Source organism: Humulus lupulus, chromosome 2 (genome assembly GCF_963169125.1).
Source record: "Humulus lupulus chromosome 2, drHumLupu1.1, whole genome shotgun sequence".
Taxonomy (NCBI): domain Eukaryota; kingdom Viridiplantae; phylum Streptophyta; class Magnoliopsida; order Rosales; family Cannabaceae; genus Humulus; species Humulus lupulus.
The window spans coordinates 219,120,950-219,145,533 of record NC_084794.1 but is presented as its reverse complement, the minus strand read 5'-3'; positions in this window follow the sequence as shown (position 1 = coordinate 219,145,533).

The following is a 24,584-nucleotide window of genomic DNA, read 5'->3' as shown; positions in this document are numbered from 1 at the left end:
TTGCTCTTGCTGAAATGAGCGCTCCACATCCAACTCGCATGGTCACCTCGCCATCTGCCACCTCCCTTGATGACTCAATTATCTGCATGGAAGAGCAAACATGGTTAGTGGCTCATGAATCTAAAACCCAGGATGACATGTCGTCTTCCACTACACAAGCTTCAAGTACAAGTAAATCATATTTACTTTTCTTTTTCAACTCAGAGAGATACTTCTTGCAGTTTCTCTTCTAGTGACCTTCAACTCCACAGTGGAAACATTTTCCTTTTGGTTCTTTCTTCTTGGAGTTGTTGTCATTTTTGTTCTCCTTGGCTTTTGGTCCCTTCTTACCTTTATTGGACATTTTGCCGTTTCCTTTGTCCTTATTATTGTTCTTCTTTCTCTTCTTGGATTTGTCCTTAGAGTTTGAAGGTTTCTCCTCTACCACATTTGCTTCAGTCTCTTTTGTAATGGATTTGTTAAGAGACTCAAATGTCCGCAGTTCATTCAACAGCTGGGTCATGTTGAATTCCAACTTAGTCATAATATAGTTGGTAGTGAACGTAGAAAAGGCAAGATTGTGCGATTCCAGTATGATGCTTACTTGTGTACGGTCATCAATGATGGCCTCATGTATTTCTGCTTCATGCATCACATTGATCATGTGTAAAACATGTTCACGTAGAGAAACACCTTTCTTCATCTTAGTAGTCATGTAGGTTCTAGTAGCCTCATGTCTACTTTGATCAGATTGCTGCCCAAACATGGCCTGCAGAGAATCCATTATTTCAAACGCAGTTTCTATAGTTTCATGCTTTGTTCTCAGAACATCATTCATGCTCACAAGCATGAAACACTTTGCCTTATTATTGGATTGAATCTAGGCATCATACTTGTTCTGAACATTCTTCGGGGCAGTGGTAGCGGGCTCTTCAGGACATTCCTCAGTCAGGAAAAATTTGTGGTTCTCACAAATTAACATAAAATTTAAATTTGATTTCCATCTTATAAAATTATCGCCATTAAGTTTTTCAAGTGATAGTAAAGCGGTTATTGGATTGCCACCGTTTGACATTACTGAAATAAATACAAAACAATAATATTATCATTTATAAAAATATCAATGTTTTAGAAAGTAAACATGATGCATGAATGCAAAAATTAAAACACATAAATTAACATTTACTTTTCCACGATAAAACTACTCAACAAATAAAATGCTGCCTTAGGTTCGGTCAAGTTAAATTCAGATAGCTTATAAGACTATCTTATCTTTATAATTCAAAACTTAAAATAACTCTTTATTCTCTCTCTTAAATATAAAATACCACTGGTTTGGTCAAGATGTAATTATCCACCGCAAAAACTTAAATACATCTTTGTAAGTGTAACCCATTATTTCAGAATTCATGACTTAACTTAGAGAGTGCCGCCTTAGGGTAGATCAAGCCTAAAATACATCACTTCCTCCTATCTTCGTAAAAATCCAACCTTGGTATTGATATGTCTAGAAACCTTCCTTAGGGGGACGGAAAAAAAGTCGCCTCGAGGCCCTATTCATATCTCACGGTGTTGTACTAATAATAGAGACAATAGGTCACATTGAGATGTTCACCTTCTCCCACTTACTATTTTAGATTAAATGTATTTTATTCAACTAATCGATTAATTCCAAATTAATTACTAGTTTATTAATAACCATATGAATGTAATTAATTACAAAAAATCATAATTATAAGAGAGCTTGTTTCTATAATTAATGTGATCTAAATAATTACCCATGACATTCATCTAACTTTACTAAAAACATTTTTTACAAAAAAGTTGGTTATCTTATAGGCCTATAAAAAATTATTGCCTTTATTATGGTGTGATTTACCAAGTTTTAACTAATTTAATACTTAGTAGTTTACATGCAATTGATTTCACCAAAAACAATTCATATAAACAAATATGACAATCCTAGATAATCATGTTTCTAAAAAGATGCATGATTAATGAGAAACTGTGTGGGGTTTCATGAATGACATGTAATTGACTAATGCATGATCATGTTATCAATCAAACATCAATGAATATTTATTTAAATAAATAGAATAAATAAACAATAAGTGATGAACCGAGTACTAATGGGTATTTCTAAGATTTATAACCCTTTAAAAAAATTAGAAATAAAATTGCAATCTAAGCCTATGTAGCTTTCAAGATTCTCCAAGAATCCTCCTCTTCCCCTTTAGGCTTTTTTGCTAATCTTTAGGAACTTTGTTTTGCCCAACTTATTAATTAGAAACAAATTTTATAATTAATTTATTTAATTAAAACTAAATTTTAATTAAATAACCATTTTGTCATCTTTTTAATTTAGTTGGATTTAAATAATTAAAGAATCATATTCAAATAATTATTTAAACTTAAGATATTAAAATATCTTAACCAACTAAAATATATTTTATTTTCTAATAAAATAAAATAAGATAATTAAACTTTTAAAATCAAATAATTTAAAAATTAATTAAATAAAAGATATTTTATAACAACTTAGGAATTAGGGTTTTGGGCACCCAGATTCATGCCCTAGCCATCCTAGGGTCGGCAGCACCTTTGAGCTTTAGGCTTAGGTGCATGGTTGCAGAAGCGGCTCGACGCTAGGTGCTGGGTGCACGGCAGGGATGTGCGCGGCAGGAGACCAGGGCGCAGGGGCGCGGCTGGGCATGTGTGCACGGGAGCAGTGGCTCGGGAGCCTGGGTGGCGCGTGCGGGAGCTGGGAGCTCAGAGCCTGGGTGCGCGCGCGGGTGAGGCAGCCACGTGGTTGGTGCATGCGGCTGCAGGAGGCTTGGGCCTAGGGGTGCGCGTGGGGCTCAAGCCGTGTGCCTCTTAGGTGCATGGCTCAAGTTCCTCCTCATCTTTGTGTACAGATTTTTAAAATACTTATTTCTAAAATAAATTTACAAAAATTCTATGCCCTTTATGGCTTACACAAGATCTAGAAAAAACAATAAAATTGCTAATCCAATAGCACCATATAATTAACGATCCATCATTAAACCATACATTCAAAGAACATATCCATCAATTCAATATACATATCAACATACATATAACAAATGCAAGAAACCCACATAGTATTTAATATATACATATATATGTATAGACTGCTCTGATACTAATTGTTGGTATTAAATGATCAAATCAAAGGTACGTAGCGGAATATATGGACTCATTTTAATAAATATTAATACCAGCCAGGATCATATACATATATAAATCTTAAATCACATACAAATAGATCAGGGATTACCTCTTGTTGCCTATCAAGTGTCCTTGAGTATTTTTGTATAAATCAACGATCTTCCTATCCAATGTTCTAAAATCTCACACCCTGATCTTCCAAACCAATCCTCAAACACACAAGGATGTGTGTGGGCACGTAGGATTCAAAAAGTTGATTTATGTGACTCCCTAGATATACTCAACACATGAGATCTAGGGAGTTTTGACAGATAGAAGGTTTAGACTAATTTTTCAGGATTAAAGAAAACTATCGCTTTTGAGAGAGTCTGATTATCATTCTGAATATCACGTATATCAGATTTATAAAGATATTTAAACTAATTAAATAATCTTGATTTAATTCAAATTAAAACTAATTAGATATTTTCATTTAATTATCTATTTAAATCATATTTAAAAATAATAATTAAATAACTTATTAAACAAATTTATTTGAAATTCAAAATTCAAATCGCAGGGATAAAAAAACCCTGATGCTAGGCGCCACACACTGTACTGTACAGTGTGTGTCACCCAGCCCTATTAAGGTTGCTCTAATTTTCTCATTTGTTTATTTAATCAACTTTTAAGACAAGATATTTATTCCAACATAAATATGAGTTAATTCAAAATTAACTTTATGTTAAAATACCAGTTACAAATTAAATAAATAAATATCATATTATAAATAAGATATTTATTATTTCTCTCTTTATATTAATCCAAACAAGATTAATATTAATTTTAATCTATAGTTTTTTTCAAAATAAAATCTATATAGTTAAATAATTAATTAATTCACAATTAATCAATTACCATAATTATCAAATAATTAATTCCTTGCCCTGGAAAAGTAATTCCGTTGTAATTTAGTTCATTCTCTTAACAAATCTTTCTTTTGACATCCTTACCCATGACAGTGTAGGACAAAGGTGATCTGGGGACCATTGACCTATAATATGAAGCTCCAATAAACCAGATTATTAATTAAACTATTTAATCTAATAATCTTATTTAATAATTCCATGATTACTCCACTATAAATATGGAATTTCACTCTATGTATTTATAGAATTATATTTACAGAGTTTTCTCTAGTAGTCCATTGATATGATCAATATATGTAGTTTTTTCCTCCATTATTGGTTCGTTAATTAGAGCTGGTCAAAATTACCGTTTTACCCTTCTAATTACCTCTTAATCCTTAAGTACCATTAATTCAATAACGAATAAGTAATCTATAATCTAATTATAGATTTCAACTCAATAACTATTCAGTTCCAGAATCAACCCTTAAGGGGACCAATATTCGATCCATTAGGAAAGCATGGATTCCAATATTGTAATTCATGTTCCCAACCATCCATGATATTGAATCTCCAAATCAAAAGTCACTAGCCTCATTATTCTAAGAGACCTTAACGAGTGAATCAAAAGATCCAATAAACAACAGGAGTTCATGAATACTCAGGATTTAAATTGATCTACAAATGATAATCTATTATGATAAGAATTAAATATTTACGTAAAACAACAAGTTTACAAAGATAATTTATTCTCATCGGTCCTGTCATATATAGTCTCTATTATACATAACACCTTTACTAAGATGTCTATCCACATCAGTAATCCGTATCTAGATTACTTGCATCTCGTATGCTTAGCAAACCGTACTAGTAACCATTCATTAAAGATTCCTTATTTTAATATGTTACTGAATATTTTATTCATTATATATGATCTTAATTTCCTCGTACTAATAAAAGATCATATTCTCATGAATGAGTAAGAAATTTTCTTGATATTATTATATAATTAATTCAAATAATAATTATAATATTCAAATATAATAAAATTGTACTTTTATTTAAAACCAATAAAATGTATATACATGCTTTTAGGGCAATAATCCTAACATGATTAATGGCTTATCCATATCTGGAACAACTTCTAGATCAGTGTAGAATTTCCTCAACAAAATCGCTTCCTTAGCTGCTTCACAAGTCGCTATGTATTCGACTTCCATGGTTGAATCAGCTATGCTGGATTGCTTAATGCTTCTCTAGACAACAAATCCTCCCCCAAGAGTGAACCTTGACCCAGATGTCAATTTTTTACTGTCTTTGTCTAATTGGGAATTAGAATCAGTTTATCCAGTAAGGTTTAGCTCAACCCCTGAATATACCAGCATCGAGAGCCACCTCCTCGAATTTATCCATGGGCTCAACCACCCTCTCATCTTGAACCTGTGGTTCCAATTCATGGGATTGCTCAACCAGCATCGCCTGCACTTCCGCATTTTCAGGGAGAGACTGTTCGTGGACCAGCGCCTAGACTACCATTATTGGTTTCCTGATGGACACGTTGTAGCTTTGCCTCGCCTCTTTTTGGTCTCCTTGGACTGTACCAATTCTCGACTCTGTGAGAAATTTCATGCACATATACTGAATGGAGTTGACAGCACCGAACTCCACTAAGGCCGGACACCCCAAAATGGCGTTATACATAGAGGGACAATCAACCACCATGAAAGTGCAATACTTGAAGGCCTGGCGAGGATCTTTCCCCAATGTCATGGGTAGCTTGATTTGGCCCATTGGTAAGAGACCTTCTCCCGATAACGCGTATAGAGTTGAGGTGCACGGGCAGGTTGCTTGGGGTTAGCCCAATCTTCTCATAAGTGGACTTGAATAGGAGGTCACTGAACTCTCGTTGTCCACAAGGATCTGAGCCACCATCTTATTGGATACGTGGCTCTCGATCACTAAAGGATTGTGGTGCGAAAAATGAACTCTCCGAGCATCGTCCTCAAAGAATGTGATGATTTGGTCATCTGCGACATCCATGATGGCAATTGATCTAATGCCAACACCTCATCATCGTGGTTTAAGGCCCATGCGTACCTATTTTGCGAGCCTTTAGAGGTGCCTGTAACGCCCTGGATAGCCTAGACCATTACACTATGTACTTTAAATAGTGTTGGACTTGCTAATCAAGTCATTTGGACATAAACGTGTAACTAAGGGTAATTGATAGATTAGGGTTTAAATTTTTTTTATCATAGGAATAGTGATTTTCATTTAAAAGTTTGAGTCTGTACATGGGGTCCGAAAATAAGTGTTTACAAGGAATTTATAACTCCAAAAATAATTACGACATAAGCTGGCCTAAGGGGCAAAAGTTAAGGTTTGGCTCTAGTCCCTGTTGAATCCTCAGCCGTGGCGGTCGAGCATCTACAAATGTACACACCACCCCTAATGCTCTCCAACTCATGACTGGTCTAGCTTTCCTTTCCCCTCACCTGCACCACATAGCACTCGTGGGCCAAGGCTCAGAAAGAAAACTTAAATCAATAGATTCAAATACGCAACAAAGTATAAACAATAAGCTTAACAGTAACAACCTTGCTCAAACAAACACATAACTACACTTAAACAATCAACGAGTTAGACAAGTGCAGACATCACTTCTAATTTTTAGGTGGAGTTCGGTCTAGCCAAGCGCGTATCCTACTCCTAGCTTGCCCTAGCCAAATGGCCTACATTCCACATGCTTATTGTCGTCCCCGGTGCCCTTAGGCCGAGCTTTCAAATTAGATATAATCAAACATATAAATTTCATAACACACAATCAGATGCAACATATACAAGCATGCTAACCATATAATCACAAGTACCATCATAGTCATATTCATTAACGGGGGTCGAGCCCCGATTACAACCAGGGTGCAATTTTCTTACCTCGAGTCCCAAGTAGATAGCATATATCGATCCCGAGCGCGATCCCTACCTATGAGCCCTAACGGTATAACCTAGTCACAACGCAATAATGGACAACCATCAAGCACTTAGACTATTTAAGAGCTTCAAGGTAAATTTATAGCCTTCGGGATATCGAATTCTACTAAACCAGGTCGTAGAACCCTTCTTGAACCTTTAGGTTTGAGTTCCCGAGCTTAAAAATCCCATTTGGCTAAAATTCTCTATTTGAGTCGTGGCGCCCCCCACAAGCGTCGCGACCCTCTACAAGTCAGAGAGGAAAATCCCTAAGTTCCCTAGACACACTCGACGGTGCAACCCACCCAGTGTTGTGGCACTAAGGCGGTTTAGAGAGCCACCCTTATCCTCTGAGTTCATGCGTGCCGCAATGCTCCAAGAATAGCACTGGGGCGCAACCCCACTGTTGACCACGATTTTGGCCAACGACGAATAGACGTCAAAACTACAGTAAACCTTCAAGAGAAAATACGACAGTGATGATTTTATAGTGGTTCAACCCCAATTTATTGGTAATAGCCTAATCCACTTGGAGTTGTGATATATATTCTACACTTAAGATCAGATGAACTTGAGCCAACTGAGTTTCTTAAGTGTAAGTAGAAAAATACATAGTTTCTCTCTCTAAACTCTCTCAGAAAATGCCCCAAGAATACCCCAAGTAACAGTCCCAAAGTCTCCAAACTAGAGAGTTTTTCTCAGTCTAAAAAGATCAGATCCCCAAAATGATGCCATGAGCCATTTATTTATAGGCTCATGGATCGTACATCCGATATTCCCTTTGACCGGGTCATTTCTGTTACTCTCACAATATTTAATTAATAATAACATTTAAAATACAACAATATGCGACTTCTTTGGGATAAACTGAGAGATTCTCGTGTAGGTATGACTAATTCTAGCCGAAGCTGTTATTGGAACTTTGCTTGAATAACGATGATCTGTCTAGTTGGCCAACTACACTCCTTGAAGAAAGACTGGTCGGCCAAAACACTCGACTGGTCGGCCAAAACAGTTGACTGGTCGGCCATGCACTCCATCGGTCGGCCAAATACCTAACTGGTCGGCCATGCACTCCACCGGTCGGCTAAATACTTCACCGGTCGGCCATGCACTCCACCGGTCGGCCAAACACCTCATTGGTCGGCCATGCACTCGACTGGTCGGCCAAATACTTCACTGGTCGGCCATGCACTCCACCGGCCGGCGAAATACTTCACTGGTCGGCCATGCACTCCACCGGTCGACCAAACACCTAACTGGTCAGCCTAACACTTAACTGGTCAGCCAAGACAGGTGACTGGTCAGTCAAAAATCTTCACTGGTCGGACATAAATTCTATCAGATCGGTCAGATCACTTTATCACAACTCCGAAGAGCCAACACATTTATTGACTATTAATGTGCCATTTTACTGACCATGCATTGCTACTTGTCACTTCTGATTGCCACGTCATCAAACTGAAATTATGGGGATAACATTTGCCCCCCAAGTTTATTATATGATTTACTCGTATGATAAACTTTTTCTCTAGCAAAATGTTTTTGAGGTCATCCAAAAGCTTCTATCCGGCCAGTAACTTTTCACTTTTGTAGTAAACCCACGATTGAACTTTCCTTTTGAATTCATTTGTTCGTGTTTGTTTGATTCACTCCAAGGACTCATCGCTGTTGGTCATGCTCAACAACAGAGTTTCCTACTCGACGAGTGATATATGCTCTCCCGACCAGGAAAACTTTGTACCTGATCAGCTAAACTTTGCACCTGGTTAGTAGTTTACTCTTTTTTCTTGTGAAGACAATTGTTGCTTAGCAACTTTGATATTTTTCTTGTACAGCCGAGCTGTTGGCATTTATACTTTACTTTTCTTTGTTAACTTAAAACATTCTAAGTCATTTTAGACTTAAAAAGTTATAAGTTTTTTTTGAATAGTAAAGTCACTCTAATGTATGCCTTATATTTTCGCATGAGTACTTAATTTTCTAACTTTGAAATTCTAGACATTTCATAAGTCCATACTAAGTATACTTTCTCACACACTTATTGCTCTAACATTTTATGAGCATAATATTTATTATCACACGAATATCTGCTTCTAACTTGAAATTTTAAAAAATTCCAAGTTACTTAAGCTTTGTCAAACAAGTTAGCTTAATGGCCTTTTTGGACTTCGAAAATTTACAAGTCAGCCTAAAAACAGATATCTTAACTCGTGCTCTTATTGCTTGTGTTAAATTATATACCAGTATACCCCATGTGCCCCCCAAGTGATCGAGGGTTGAAAGATCCTTAGTCACTTGCTACTTGACCGAATCTGTTCGAGCAGTTAATTACTTGTGAAACACATAGAATATATGGAAAATATTCGAGCGGTTGAACACTGCTTGAATGTATCGACCAGTTGAACACTGTCCAATTTTACCGACCAGTTGAACACTGTTCGGATAATTAACACACATGCATATTTGTAGAAAGATTCTACCACGCTGCGCGTAGTCTCTTTTATTACTCGTAAATTAAAAAGGACAAAATGTGTCTAATAACGAGTCTGAAACAACAAAAATTGTTCAAAAATTAAATGACTGGTTAGCAAATAACCAGCTCATAAACCAAACTTAAATAACAAGTAAAACAACTTGAAATTAAGCTACCACTCTAAAAGCGGTATTTAGAAATAATATATTCACAGACGTTGGCTGTTCTAGTGGTTCCTGATCCTAGCGCTCCCGCTCATGTCGAAGTGTCTCTACAGACCTCTCCCTTGCTTTGTTGCTATCCTTAGCCAAGTGTGGACCTCCACATATAGTGTCTAAGGTAAAGTCCACAAGCCCGGGCTACAAAGGTGGAGATCTTTGTCGTTTGAACCCAGGATTGCTGCTGCCTCCTTCTCCTTGGGGTGTCTCTGCCCGGTACTTTCTCAACTTGCCCGACTGAAGAAGAAACTCTTTCTCGTCCTTGAGGTGATTTCATTCATTTGTGTCGTGACCATAATCTCCATGGAAATGACAAAACTTATTCATGTCTCTCTTCCTCATCTCTTTCTTGATGGGTGGAGGTTTCTTGTAGGGAACCTTTTCATGACTAGCAAGATATATTTCCGCTCGGCTGGCTGAGAGAGTGGTGTAATTGGTGAATTGAGGCTCATACTTGGTTGGCTTTTCGCTTGAACTCAACTTTGCTTTCTTTTCCTCATGGTGGTCAGACCCGTTATTTCCACGTTTCTTTCCACCATTCTTAGGAGAGCCAGTTGATCCGCCCGGATTATTTATGCCATTCTCCTCTTTCTCGATTGCATCATCCAATTTCATATACTTGTCTGCTCGGTCAAGAAATTGTTGAAGTGTTGAAATTGGATTTCTATGTATACTATCCCACATAGGGCCCTGATAAGTTATCCTAGCAGATATGGCAACCATCTTCCCCTCGTCTCCTACAGCAGTTGCTCTATTGGCTTCTCTCATGAATCTCTGTATATAATTCTTTAAAGACTCATCTTTTCCTTGTTTGATTTCTGCCAGGTGGTTGGCATAAATTGGTGGAGTTTGGGCAGTGTTGAATTGTCTACAAAACCCCTTCCTGAATGCTTCCCAAGAGGTAATGATGTTCCTAAATGGTGAGCACCAATTTTTCTTGGAAAAACAAGACACCTAAAGGTTGAAACACATCGCACCAGCAATTCATGAACTCAACATCTCATGTCTATAATTTTAAGGTATGTTTATAGAATTTTGACACTTTTAATGCTTCTTTTCCTAGCTTTTTGCTATAGCTTGTGGAATGCCCGAACTAAAAACATACATTTTTGAACTTTTTGGCACTTTTTTTGTGTACTTCCTTTGAAGGCCCACACCTTTTTTTCTATGAAAACTTTAAATGCTCACATCTGTTTTTATGAATACTTTGAATGCTCTCGCTCTTCTTTGTAGATACATTGAATATTAACACATCCACAATTACTAAGCCTTATGAATATTTGCATATCTACACATGAACACCTTGAGTTTTCGCACTCCCATTTATGTAAAATTCGATTTTAGAACATAGCCTTAATTTTTCCTTGAATGATGTAGACTGCAACACATGATTTCATTCTCCCATTACTTATCACAAGTTAACACACACTAAAGTTTGCTCATCTTGTAGATGCTGAGCGACGATAGTTAGAATCTTGACATTGAGGGAAAAGCATTTGTAAATGAATCTACAACTAGCAAGAAGGAGACCTCAAGTTCATCCAGTAATGGGGGTTCAAAAGAACTTAACTGAATCGAGAAAGACTTCTTAATATCTTCTGACGATGTGGACAATTCAGAAGCCACAAGAGAGAATACTCTTCCAGGAAACTACCCCTAGATTATATTCTAGGGATCAAGCTAGTGAGGACGCCATGCTAACCGACAATGATGAAAGTCCCCCATGGCCAAAACAAGTCATTCAAAAGAGACTCCTAAAGATGTCTCTTATGCAAATATCATTTCAATAGTCAAGTTGGGGGAATTAAATACTCTTGCTGGAATTCGGCAAGGAGATCCACTTTCATCATACCTATTCATTATGTGTGCCGAAGGATTATCTGCTTTGATTAAAAACTATGAGGAAAAAGGTTGGTTGAAAGGTTACAAGGATGCAAGAGGGGCTGTTATTGTTTTTCATATGTTTTTTGCAAATGACAGTTATCTGTACTGCAAAGCTACTGAGGCCGAGGAAAGAATTGTAGGAAGGTTGCTCCAAATTTTTGAAAAAGCATCTGGGCAGCAAGTGATTCTTTTTTAATCAATTTATTTATCCATGTGCGTCCTCCCACATTTTTCTCATCTGTAATCTATGGCTCAGTATCAGGATTTTGTTGAGGATTTTCCTCTTCATCACTATCACCAAAAGGATCTGAAATCTGTGAAACATAAAAATCATTATGATAAGTTATATATATATATATATATAACAAAAATGTGACAAACAAAAACATATCATAAACAAACCAAAATCACTTTCGCAAGTATGACAAACATAATCATATTATACCTCACATCAGGTTATCAATCCACAAACCTTCACCATTATCACGTAAACAAACACCATCATCATCATCAATTTCATCATTACATATTGGTGAGGTACATGTGATTGATTCTTCTTCAATAGGTATATTGTAACGCCCTGGATAACCAAGACCGTTACACTATGTGTTTTTTAATAGTGCAAGACTTGCTAATTAAGTCGTTTGAACAAAAATGTGATCCTAAGGTCAACCATCAGGTTAGGGTTAAAAGATTTTGATCATAAACAATTAATTTTCATTAAAACATATGTTTGATACATGGGATCCCAAAAACAGGGTATGAGTGGTAATTTACAAACCCCAAAAGTTAATACAACAAAAGCCAGATTAATGGCAAAATACAAGTTCTAGAGCTCTGTCCCTGTAAATATCCCTCGGTCGTGGTGGTCGAGCACCTGACTATGTACACTTCACCCCCAGAGCTCTCTAACTCATGGTTGGTCCAACTTCCCTTTGCCTTTACCTGCACCATGTAGACCTCGTGGGCCAAGGCCTAGAAAGAAAACCATAAACAGCTAGCACATATAGAAACAATAGTATTCAATCAATCTTAACTCAACCAGTTCAATTATATAACAGAATACGAGCATCAACCTAACCAATGGTAAACATATAACCTTGAGTTCATATCTTAGCCAGTTACACAAATGTTCAGGGTTGGCACGCTTAGGCTGAGCCCTCTGTTTATCTAGTTGATCCCAGCTCACTTAGGCTGAGTTGCGTTCAGTACGCTTATCATCAGCCCCGACACTCTTAGGTCGTTCATTCTCGTATAACATAACAATCGTACAATTACACGGTACATGTATTCAGTTATTGGGAACCCCAGTCCCATTCACAACCACAAGGGTGCAGTTTTCTTACCTCGAATCCTGAGCGGAGAATTTAGAACGATCCCGAGCATGATCCTCAGTCCTGAGCCTTAGCGATAAACCTCAACTATAGTTTAACTCTCCAGTACACTTCTGATTCAACCCAGCTTAATTCCTTCCAAGATTCACAACTCAAGACCCAAGTTCCTTCTGTTTTTCCTCCTTAGCTTCAAGATACAAAGAGAGGGAGAGTGTGAGATTGTAATAGAGAGGGAGAGAAAATTCTGAGTGTTTCAAGAGGGTTCTGCTTATTTCCTAGGACCTAACTGACCAAACCTTTAGCTAAAAATACTACAATACCCCTCAAATTCTCCCATCTCCCTAATAGCCTCCAAGGGTAAAATAGTCTTTCGCTCGGTTCCCGCTAATTCCTCAAGTGTTCCTAACATTAACCAATAAATCCCAGCGTGTCCAATTAATTACCAAATCCTTATTCATTATCTAATAAATCCCAAAATATTCTCTAAATTCCCAAGATACCCCTAGGCTCCCCCCGACTTGGGTATTATATCCCACTGTGACTATTTCGCTAATCCGCTCACTAGGACCGTCTCGAGCCATATACTGCGAATTTATCCACATAATAATGTGGTCTCAAGCATTTATCGCATATAATCACATTTATGCCCTTAACGAGCCAAAACTACAAATATGCCCTTAAAAATAGTAAAGGCCCACATGCATATTTAATACTCATAAGCATGCATATAGTATATTCACATCATCATATATATCATGCATGCCACATAGTCATGCATTTAAATCACGTAATCAAACACATATCCACTTGTGCCCTCCCGGCACACTAATCAAGGCGCTGAACCCTATTAGCATTTTTGGGTCATTACAACTATCGCCTCCTATTAAGAATTTCGTCCTCGAAATTTACCTGAATAACTCGAGATACTGATCCCGCATAGCTGATTCTAGTTCCCAGGTCGTTTCCTCGACCTTGCTATTCTGCCATATTACTTTGACTAAAGGAATCGTCTTGTTCCTCAAAACCTTATCTTTTCTGTCTAAGATCTGAATTGGTCGTTCCTCGTACGATAAATCGGTCTGTAGCTCTAGACCCTCATATCCCAAAACATGAGTTGTATCTAAGACGTACTTTCGAAGCATAGAGATATGGAATACGTCGTGAACTCTTGATAATGATGGTGGTAAAGCCAATCTATAGGCTACCTGCCTTATCCTCTCCAGGATCTCAAAAGGTCATATGAATCTAGGGCTCAGCTTACCCTTTTTCCCAAACTTCCTCACCCTCGTAATGGTGAAACTCGCAGAAACACGTGATCCCTACCTGGAACTCCATGTCCCTACGCTTAGGATCAATGTATCTTTTCTATCTTCTTTGCAAAGCGAGCATTCGAGCTCCGATCTTCTCAATCATTTCATTAGTTTTCTGAACCATCTCTGGTCCAAAATACTTCCTCTCACCCATCTCATCCCAATGAATGGGCGATCTACATCTCCTCCCATACAACATCTCGTATGGGGCTACTCCAATCGTTGATTGATAGTTGTTGTATGAAAACTCAATCAAGGAAAGGTACTTAATCCAAGACCCCTCAAAGTCCACTACACATGCCCTAAGCATATCTTTCAGTACCTTAATTTTCCTCTCAAACTATCTGTCTATCTGAGGATGAAAGGCTGTATTGAACTTTAGCTGAGTTCCCATAGCCTTCTGCAAACCACCCCAAAATTTGGAGGTAAATATGGGATCCCGATTCGATATTATAGATTTAGGAACCCCATGGAGACGCACAATCTCCTTGACATATAACTCCACGTACTGATCCATAGTATAGGTCGTCCTCACTTGTAGAAAGTGAGTTGACTTGGTGTATCTGTTTACTATCACCCACACTGAGTCATGTAGCCCCACTGTCCTAGGTAAACCTCCCACGAAATCCATGGTAATGTCTTCCCATTTTCACTTGGGAATACCTAAAGGTTGTAGCAACCTCGTTAGTCGCTGATGCTTAGCCTTCACGTGTTAACAGGTTAAACACTTGGCCACATATTCAACTATGTCCTTCTTCATCCTAGGCCACCAATATAAAGTTCGTAGATCCTGATACATATTCGTGGTGCCTGGATGGAGTGAGTATGGTGTAGTATAGGATTCATCAAGTATCTCTCGTCTAATGCCCATACCCATCGGAACATAGATCCGATCTTTGTACCGTAGTAAATTTGTCTCTAAAATGGAATAATCCTTAGCCACTCCAGCTAGGAAATTCCCTCTAATCTCCTGCAACTGTGCATCATCCACCTGACCCTCCCTTATCCTCTCTATAAGGGTCGACTGCAAGGTGATATTGGCCAACCGGCCCACAACCAGCTCTATCCTCGCTCTAGCCATCTCCTCTATCAACTCCTTTGATATCTGTGTAGAGCTAAGTAATTGTCCCAGGCCCCTACGGCTCAACGCGTCTGCCACTACATTGGCTTTCCCTGGGTGGTAAAGGATATTACAATCATAGTCCTTTACAAACTCCAGTCAACATCTCTGCCTCATATTCAAGTCTTTCTGGGTGAAGAAATACTTCTAGCTCTTATAATCGTTGTATATCTCACACTTTTCTCCATACAAGTAATGTCGCCAAACTTTCAGTGCGAATACCACCACTGCCAACTCCAGATCATAGGTAGGGTACCACTTCTCATACTCCTTCAACTGTCGTGACAAATAATTAATAACCTTCTCATTCTGCATCAACATGCATCCCAATCCCAATCTCGATGCGTCACAGTATACTACAAATTTCCCTTCCTCCGAAGGAAGACTTAACACAGGAGCAGTAATCAGTCGTCGCTTCAGTTCCTGGAAGTTATCGTCACACTTGTCTGACCAGATGAACTTCAGATTCTTCCGTGTCAATTCTGTCATTAGTGCAGCAATCTTCGAAAACCCTTCCACGAATTGTCTATAATATCCCGCTAATCCAAGGAAGATCCTAACCTCTGAGGCGTTCTTTGGCCTCAGCCAATCTCTCACTGCCTCTACCTTAGCTGGATCCACCTTAATCCCATCTTCACCAACAGTGTGTCCAAGGAATGTCACTTCTGGTAGTCAGAACTCGCACTTCATAAATTTGGCATACAACCGATGCTCTCTCAATCTCTGCAATACCTGTCGAAGATGATGTTCATGCTCTGCCTCTGAACTGGAGTAAACTAAGATGTCGTCGATGAAGACAATCATAAACTGGTCTAGGAAGTCTTTGAACACCCTGTTCATCAAGTCCGTGAATGTTGTTGGGGCATTGGTCAAACCAAACAACATGACCAGAAACTCATAATGCCTATACCTCGTTCGGAAGGCCGTCTTCGAAATATCCTCGTCATTGATCCTCAGCTGGTGATAACCAGATCGAAGATCAATCTTCGAGAATACCGTCTTTCCCTGCAGCTGATTGAACAGGTCATCGATCCTTGGTAAGGGGTATTTGTTCTTGATGGTCAACTTGTTCAACTCCTTGTAGTCTATACACATTCTCAGAGTCCCATCCTTCTTCTTCACAAACAAAATCGGAGCACCCCAAGGTGAGAAGCTAGGTCTGATAAACCCCAAATCTAGAAGCTTCTGCAACTGTATCTTCAACTCCTTTAGTTCCATCGGAGCCATCCTATATGGTTCCCTCAATACTGGCTCTATAACCGACGCTAACTCAATGACAAACTATATCTCCCAGTGCGGCGACAGTCCTAGTAAATCCTCTGGAAACACATCCAAGATCTGGCGTACCAATCTTTTCTCTCTCAACCCTGTTGGCATAACTCTGATGGTATCCACCACGCAAGATGGAAAACCTATACAACCTCCCTGTAATAGGTCCCTAGCCCTCAATGCTGATATCATGGGTATGCGGGGTCCATGCATAACACCCACAAAAACAAAGGGATCCTCACCCTCAGGCTCAAAGGTCACCATCTTCTTCCTGCAATCTATAGTAGCCCCATATCTGACCAGCCAATCCATCCCCAAAATCATATCAAAATCATCCATACTGAACTTGATCAAATCTACTGATAGTTCCCTACTATCTACCATCACCGGCAGTGCTCTAATCCATCTCCTAGAAACTACTAGTTCCCCTATAAGCAATATAGTCCCAAACCCCGCATTATAATACTCACTAGGTCTAAACAATCTATCAATTACCTTACTAGAAACAAACGAATGTGTAGCAATAGAGTCAATCAATACAGTATAAGAAGAGCCAGCACTAGAAAGCTGACCTGTCACCACCGAGGGACTAACCTCGGCCTCTGCCTGCGTCAAGGTGAACACTCGAGCTGGAGTCAAGCTTTCCACCTTCCTTGTTTCCACCTTCTTCGCTGTTGGGCGGTCCTTCTTAAGGTGACCCACCATCCCACATAGATAACAAGCCTTTTCCCGACATTCTCTCGGATGGCGCTTCCTGCATGTCGCACACTCTGGATAACTTCTCCATGTCTCACCGCCTTCCTTGCGGCCACCCTGAGCACCCCGACCTCTCTTATCAAAACCAGTAGTGGTCGAAGTGTTAGGGGTCTTCCTCTTTAGATCACTAGGGCCTCCGCCCCTACCAGACCCTGTGGATGGAGGCACTGACCTGCGAACATCCCATCTTGCAGCGTTCTCCCACCAAATCTTATTTTATGCCTCTTCAGCGGTAAAAGCCTTCTCAATAGCCTGGGCATAAGTCGGCTATCGAGGTATCGATGTAATCCTCACATCCTGGGCTATCATAGCATTAAGCCCTTGGATAAACCTGTCCTGTATGGCCGCATCTGTAGGCACTAAGTCCGATGCAAACTTCATTAGCCTATCAAACTTCAGGGCATACTTTGTAAATTTCATGCTGCTCTGTACCAATCCCATGAATTCATTCACCTTTGCTGCCTTGATGGAAACGTTGTAATACTTCTGCTTGAACAAATCTTTGAACCCATCTCAACTCAAAGTGGACACATCCCGAGTCTGTGATACCACCTCCCACAAAATACGAGCATCCTCTCTAAACATATAGGTGGCACAAGCCACCCTGTCATTACCTTCCACCCTCATGAAATCCAGGATGGAGGTGATCATACTCATCCATTGTTCAGCCTTTAGTGGATCTAGTCCTCCCTCAAAGGTTGGAGGATGCTGTCTCCTAAATCGTTCATAAAGTGGCTCCCACTTGTTCCCACCCTCAGGTGGCTGTACAATCTGTGCCACAACAGGTGGCATTATAGGTGCAGCACTCCCTGACGGAGCCTGCTGTCTCAAGAGACGGATCCGCTCTCCCTGACTTTGTAACCAGGCTTGCATATCAGTAAGTATCTATTGCTAGTTCTCAGGGATTGGTGGAGGGTTCTGGACCTGCTCATCATCTCTAGCCTCGACCCCTGTGTCGGCTAGTCGTATTGATCACCTTGGACGCATAGCTATCCAAGTTTATTTGCAATCAACGACTCGACAGTCAGGCAATGATGATAGGTTAACAGTCTTTCCATAGTCAACCATTGAAACTCAACCAACAATATGCAATCAAGATGCAAACAAGCATTTAACCAATCATTCACATGTAGCAGCAATGCTAATAAGCACGCCTCATCATAATCACACAACAGTCAAGGGCCAAGCCCTATCACTACCTCATGCTCCCTATTAATCATGCTACAAAGAATTTATATTTCATTCAAACATTTAAGCATGTAATGACATATACACAATTTACCAAATCCTGAGTCGAGCTTGTCTTTAGCGGCAAGTGTACATGCCCAACCAGTCTTTAGGAACCCTTAAACCTAGACCGCTCTGATACCAAGTTGTAATGCCCTAGATAACCAAGACCGTTACATTGTGTATTTTAAAATAGTGCAAGACTTGCTAATCAAATTGTTTGAACAAAAATATGATCCTAAGGTCAACCATCAGGTTAAGGTTAAAATATTTTGATCATAAACGGTTAATTTTCATTAAAACAGATGTTTGATACATGGGATCCCAAAAATAAGGTATGAGTGTTAATTTACAATTTCCAAAAGTTAATACAACAAAAGCCAGACTAATGGCAAAATACAAGTTTTAGAGCTCTGTCCCTGTAACTATCCCTCGACCGTGGTGGTCGAGCAACTGACTATGTACACTTCGCCCCCATAGCTCTCCAACTCAAGGTTGGTCCAACTTCCCTTTGCCTTTACCTGCACCACATAGCCCCCGTGAGCCAAGGCCCAGCAAGAAAACCATAAACAACAAGCACATATAGAAACAATAGTATTCAATCAATCTTAACTCAACCAATTCAATTATATAACAGAATACGAGCATCAAACTAACCAATGGTAAACATATAATCTTGAGTTCATATCTTAGCCAGTTACACAAATGTTTAGGGTTGGCACGCTTAGGCCGAGCCCTCTGTTTATCTAGATGATCCCAGCTCAGTTAGGCCGAGTTGCGTTCAGTATGCTTATCATCAGCCCTGATACTCTTAAGCCGTTCATTCTCATATAACATAATAATCATAAAATTACATGGTACATGTATTTAGTTATTGGGAACCTCAGTCCCGTTCATAACCACAAGGGTGCAGTTTTCTTACCTCGAATCCCGAGCGAAAAATTAAGAACGGTCCCGAGCACGATCCTCAGTCCTCTGCCTTAGGGATAAACCTCAATTATTGCTTAACTCTCCAGCACACTTCTGATTAAACCCAACTTAATTCCTTCCAAGATTCCCAGCTCAAGACCCAAGTTTATTCTGTTTTTCTTCCTTAGCTTCAAGATACAAAGAGAGGGAGAGTGTGAGATCGTGAGAAAGAGGGAGAGAAAATTCCGAGTGTTTCAAGAGGGTTATGCTTGCTTCCTAGGACCCAGATGACCAAACCTTTAGCGAAAAATACTAGAATACCCCTCAAATTCTCTCAGCTCCCTAATAGCCTCCAAGGGTAAAATGGTATTTCGCCCAGTTCCCACTAATTCCTCAAGTGTTCCTACCATTAATCAAGTAATCCCATAGTGTCCAATTAATTACCAAATACTTTTTCATTATCTAATATATACCAAAATATCCTCTAAATTCCCAAAATACCCTTAGGCTCCCCCCGAGCCGGGTATTAGATCCCGCTGTGACTATTTCACTAATTCTCTCACTAGGACCGTCACGAGCCATATACTGCGAATGTATCCATGTAATAATGTGGTCTCAACCATTTATCACATATAATCACATGTATGCCCTTAACGGGCCAAAATTACAAATATGCCCTTAAAAATAGTAAAGGGCCCACATGCATATTTAATACTCATAAGCATGCATATAATATATTCACATCATCATATATATCATGCATGCTACATAGTCACACATTTAAATCACGTAATCACACACATATCCAATTGTGCCCTCCCCGCATGCTAATCAAGGCACTAAACCCTATTAGCATTTTTGGGTCGTTACATATATCATGCAAATCACCATCTTTGGTATTCCATTCTCTCGTTGGCATTGTAAACAAAATTGACCATTGGCTGTTTGAAGGATCATTCACATAAAACACTTATTTATCTTGTCCAACCATTATAAATCAGTCAGATTTGTGCCCTAGTTGATTTAGGTTTACTAATGTGAAACCAAAATCTTCATATATTATGTCACTGTCACTCTTCACCCAACCATAAAAGAAAACATCTAACTCCAAAATTTCTTTAATTACTCCATAGAAAGTCATATCACTTTGAACATGATTTTTGTCTTTCGCACTAGATATTTGCATAGTTCTAGCGACAAGACTAACGCCACTATTTTGTGTGGTTTCGTTGGTATCACGTTCCCTAGTGTTGAATTGTGTACTATCGATTATATATGATGAAAACTTGATGACTTTATGAGAAGGGCCTTGAGAGATCCACTTAACAATGTCTGACACATTATTTGATGTGTTTTCCAATTCATTGACAACCTAATAAAAATAAAACTAGTCAAACAACATACCTTACTATATACAAAAAATAAAATAAAAAATCAACATAATATACCTTATTTTCTATCCAACTATTAAAAGTACGTTAATGTTCGTCTTGTAACCATTTGGGGTTCCTTGACTTTGATGGAGATTTTGTCTTGATCCAGTTAAAATGTTCCCTTCAAAATTAAATATGTTGTTAGTGAAATAATTGTTAAAGTTATCACATATTTACATTGCATATGCATTATATATATGAAGATAAACTTACTCGATATAAGGTTGAATTTCATTAATATTTTGCAATACTAGACGATGTGCTTCATCAAGTCTATCCCAACTCACTGCGCATACAACACTACCCTGACTACTCTGTATCTCAACATTATTAACTTCATTTACCCCAATCCATTGTACACCAGCCATGTATTCGGAACAAAATTCAACCGCCTCTTCTGCAATATAACATTCCTCAAGCACCCTTCTGGGCGACTTCTATTTCTGACATTCCCCTTAAGAATCATCATATATCGCTCAAATGGATACATCCATCTTAAATAAACAGGACCACAAAATCTCAATTCTCTAACCAAGTGAACTATAAGATGAATCATTATATCAAAAAAGGAAGGTGGGAAGTATTTCTCCAGCTCACACAAGACCTCAGCAATTTCATCATGTAACTTAGGTAACTTAATAGGATCAATCATATTACAACACAATGACTTGAAAAGCAAACATAACATTTTGATTATCTCTCAAACTTTTTTAGGTAAGATAGATCGAATTTCCACTAGTAGCAAATGCTTCATTAGAATATGACAATCATGAGATTTCATACCACTCAGAGTAAAAATTTTCATGTCTACCAATGACCTTATATTTGATGAATAGTCATCTGGAACTTTTACATTAAATAGACAGGAACAAACTTCCTTTCTTTCATCTTTAGTGAAGGTGTAAGCAGCAAGAGGCAAGTATGTTCGTCTCTTATCTATTTTCAGAGTTAATCGTTCACGTATACCCATTGCAGCCAAGTCTTGTCTAGCCTTAATTCTGTCCTTAGTTTTCCTAGGAATATTCAACAAAGTTCCAATCAAACTATCACATACATTTTTCTTTATGTGCATAACATCCAAATTATGGCATACAAGTAAGAATTTCCAATATTCAAGCTCGAAAAAAATAGATTTCTTTTTATAACAACTTTTGGGCTCTTCCACAACCTTATCCTTCCCACCACCCTTCCGCTTTGTAGGTGTACGAACTTTAGGCTTACCTAACTTAAACATGATTTTAGACATCTTCTCAAGTACTTCACTCCCATTTAAAGGTTGAGGAGCCTCCTAAAACTCTTGTTCACCATTGAATGTCTTTTTTTGTGTTCGATATTTATGAGTACTAATCAAGAACTTCTTATGGCCCAGATAACATACTTTTTGGGAGTGTTTTAAGTATTCAGAACATGTTTTTTCTTCACAAATGAGACAAGCCTTATATCCTTTCACACTAAACCTGGATAAATTTCCATAAGCAGGAAAGTCATTGATAGTCAACAACAATACAACTCTAAGATTAAATTCTTCTCGCTTGTACGCATCATAAACCTAAACCCCTTCATCCCACAAAGTTTTCAAATCATCGATAAAGAGGTGATAGATATACGTCGATGTCATTACCATGTTGTTTAGGTCTCGATATCAACAAGGTAAACTTTCTCTTCATACACAACCATGGGGGTAGATTGTAAATGTCAAGCATAACAGGCCAACAACTATACTTACTACTAAGAGAAGTGTGTGGATTAATCTCGTTAGTCAAAAGACCTAGACGAATATTACGAGATTCATTTCCAAAACAAGGCCACTTCAAATCAACCCTCTTCTAAGCTAGGGTGTGAGCTGGATGTGTTATATACCATCATTTATTCTCTCATTAGCATTCCACGATAAATTTTTAGCATGTTCAACATTTCTAAACAACCGAATGAAATGAGGAATAGGGAGGAAGGTACCACAAGACCTTGGCGGGTACTCCTTCCTTGACATCCTCACCATTTCTTTTCTTTTTCTATCATGACTCACCACAAGTAGGACACATTTTTGCATCTACAAAGTCATTCTGATATAATATGCGATCATTATGACATGCATTATTTTTTTCATATTGCATGCCTAATGAGCATAATGTTTTCTTTGCTTCATAAAATGAAGTTGGCATTTCATTATACTCTAGCAACAAATCATTCAAAAAACAAAGTAGATCAGTCATCCCTTTATCGCTCCAACCGTGTTTAGCTTTCATATTGTACAACCTAAGAAGCGCGGATAACTTTGTAAATTTTTTTGCAACCGGGGTAAATTGGTTTCTCAACATCACTAAGTAGTGTCTCAAACTTATCTGGGTCTACTCCGGATCCATAATGTGCGTCATCAATCATATTATCTAATGTATCCCAGTTCTCCACTACTATATTCCACCTCACTTCATTGGGTCTACTTGGCGGAGTTGGAGCGACATGAATTCTCTCCCCGTGCATATACCAAACAATGTAACTTTTTTCGATTCCATTGAAAAATAGGTGTTGTTTGATCTTACTAAGATCCATTTTCCATACATTTCCACACTTAACAAATGGGCAAGAAGTAAATTTTAGGTCTTTCATATTTAAAAAAAAAAATCTTAAGAATAAATCGACTCCGTTTTTATATTCCATGGATAACCTATTCGCTGACATCCATTTTCTATCCATATATTATCCTATGTCTATGAAAAAATAAACAATAAAAACTAAATAAGCATATGACCGGGCATACGAAAAATTGGGCAGAATTTCTTCTATATTAGTAACATAGTCATTTGTCATTCTAATTTAATCAAATTCAATCAAATAAGCACAACACATTTCAAATATAATAACAAAATACATAATTCTAAACAAAATTGAGCAGCATTTCCCCTATAATAGTGATCTAACCATCTGTTAACAACAAGTCAAACAATTCAAACAATACACAATAAGTTTCTTCCTTATTGTTCAGCAGCACACAAACAAATTTTCCAGAACCTACTTCACTAAAACACACAGTTCTCAACCTTCTGTTATCACCGCAACACATAATTTTAATGTCAAAACCTACTTCACTATTGATGAATATTTAAAATATTCAAACTCCTCTAACAAAAATTTAATAATACTACAATGAGAAATAAGATAATGTACATATCTCTTGCAATTAATAGTCCTATATAGCAAATTTACTTCACTTTGCAATGCAATTTGCTATTAAATTCACAACCTACAAAACTAAATTAATTAATAAATAAAAGATTACTAAACAAATATCACTAAATAATTAGATTAATAATAACTTATTCTTGCGATTTTAGAAACTTAAGATCCTCAAATGTGTGCTTGAAATAGAAATTTTGAGGCAAAAATCTCTCTAGTTAAAACCACAACCTACAAAATTAAATTAATTAATTAATAAAAGTTTACTAAATAAATAAATAAAACATAATATATATAATCAACGTTAATAAAATATTTAAAATCTATATACAAATATATATAATTTTTGAATTAAATAATTATATAAATAAAAAAATCATAAACATATATACTTGAATTAGTTATATCTATACATGCAATTTAGTATGTAAAATAAAAATTAAATTATT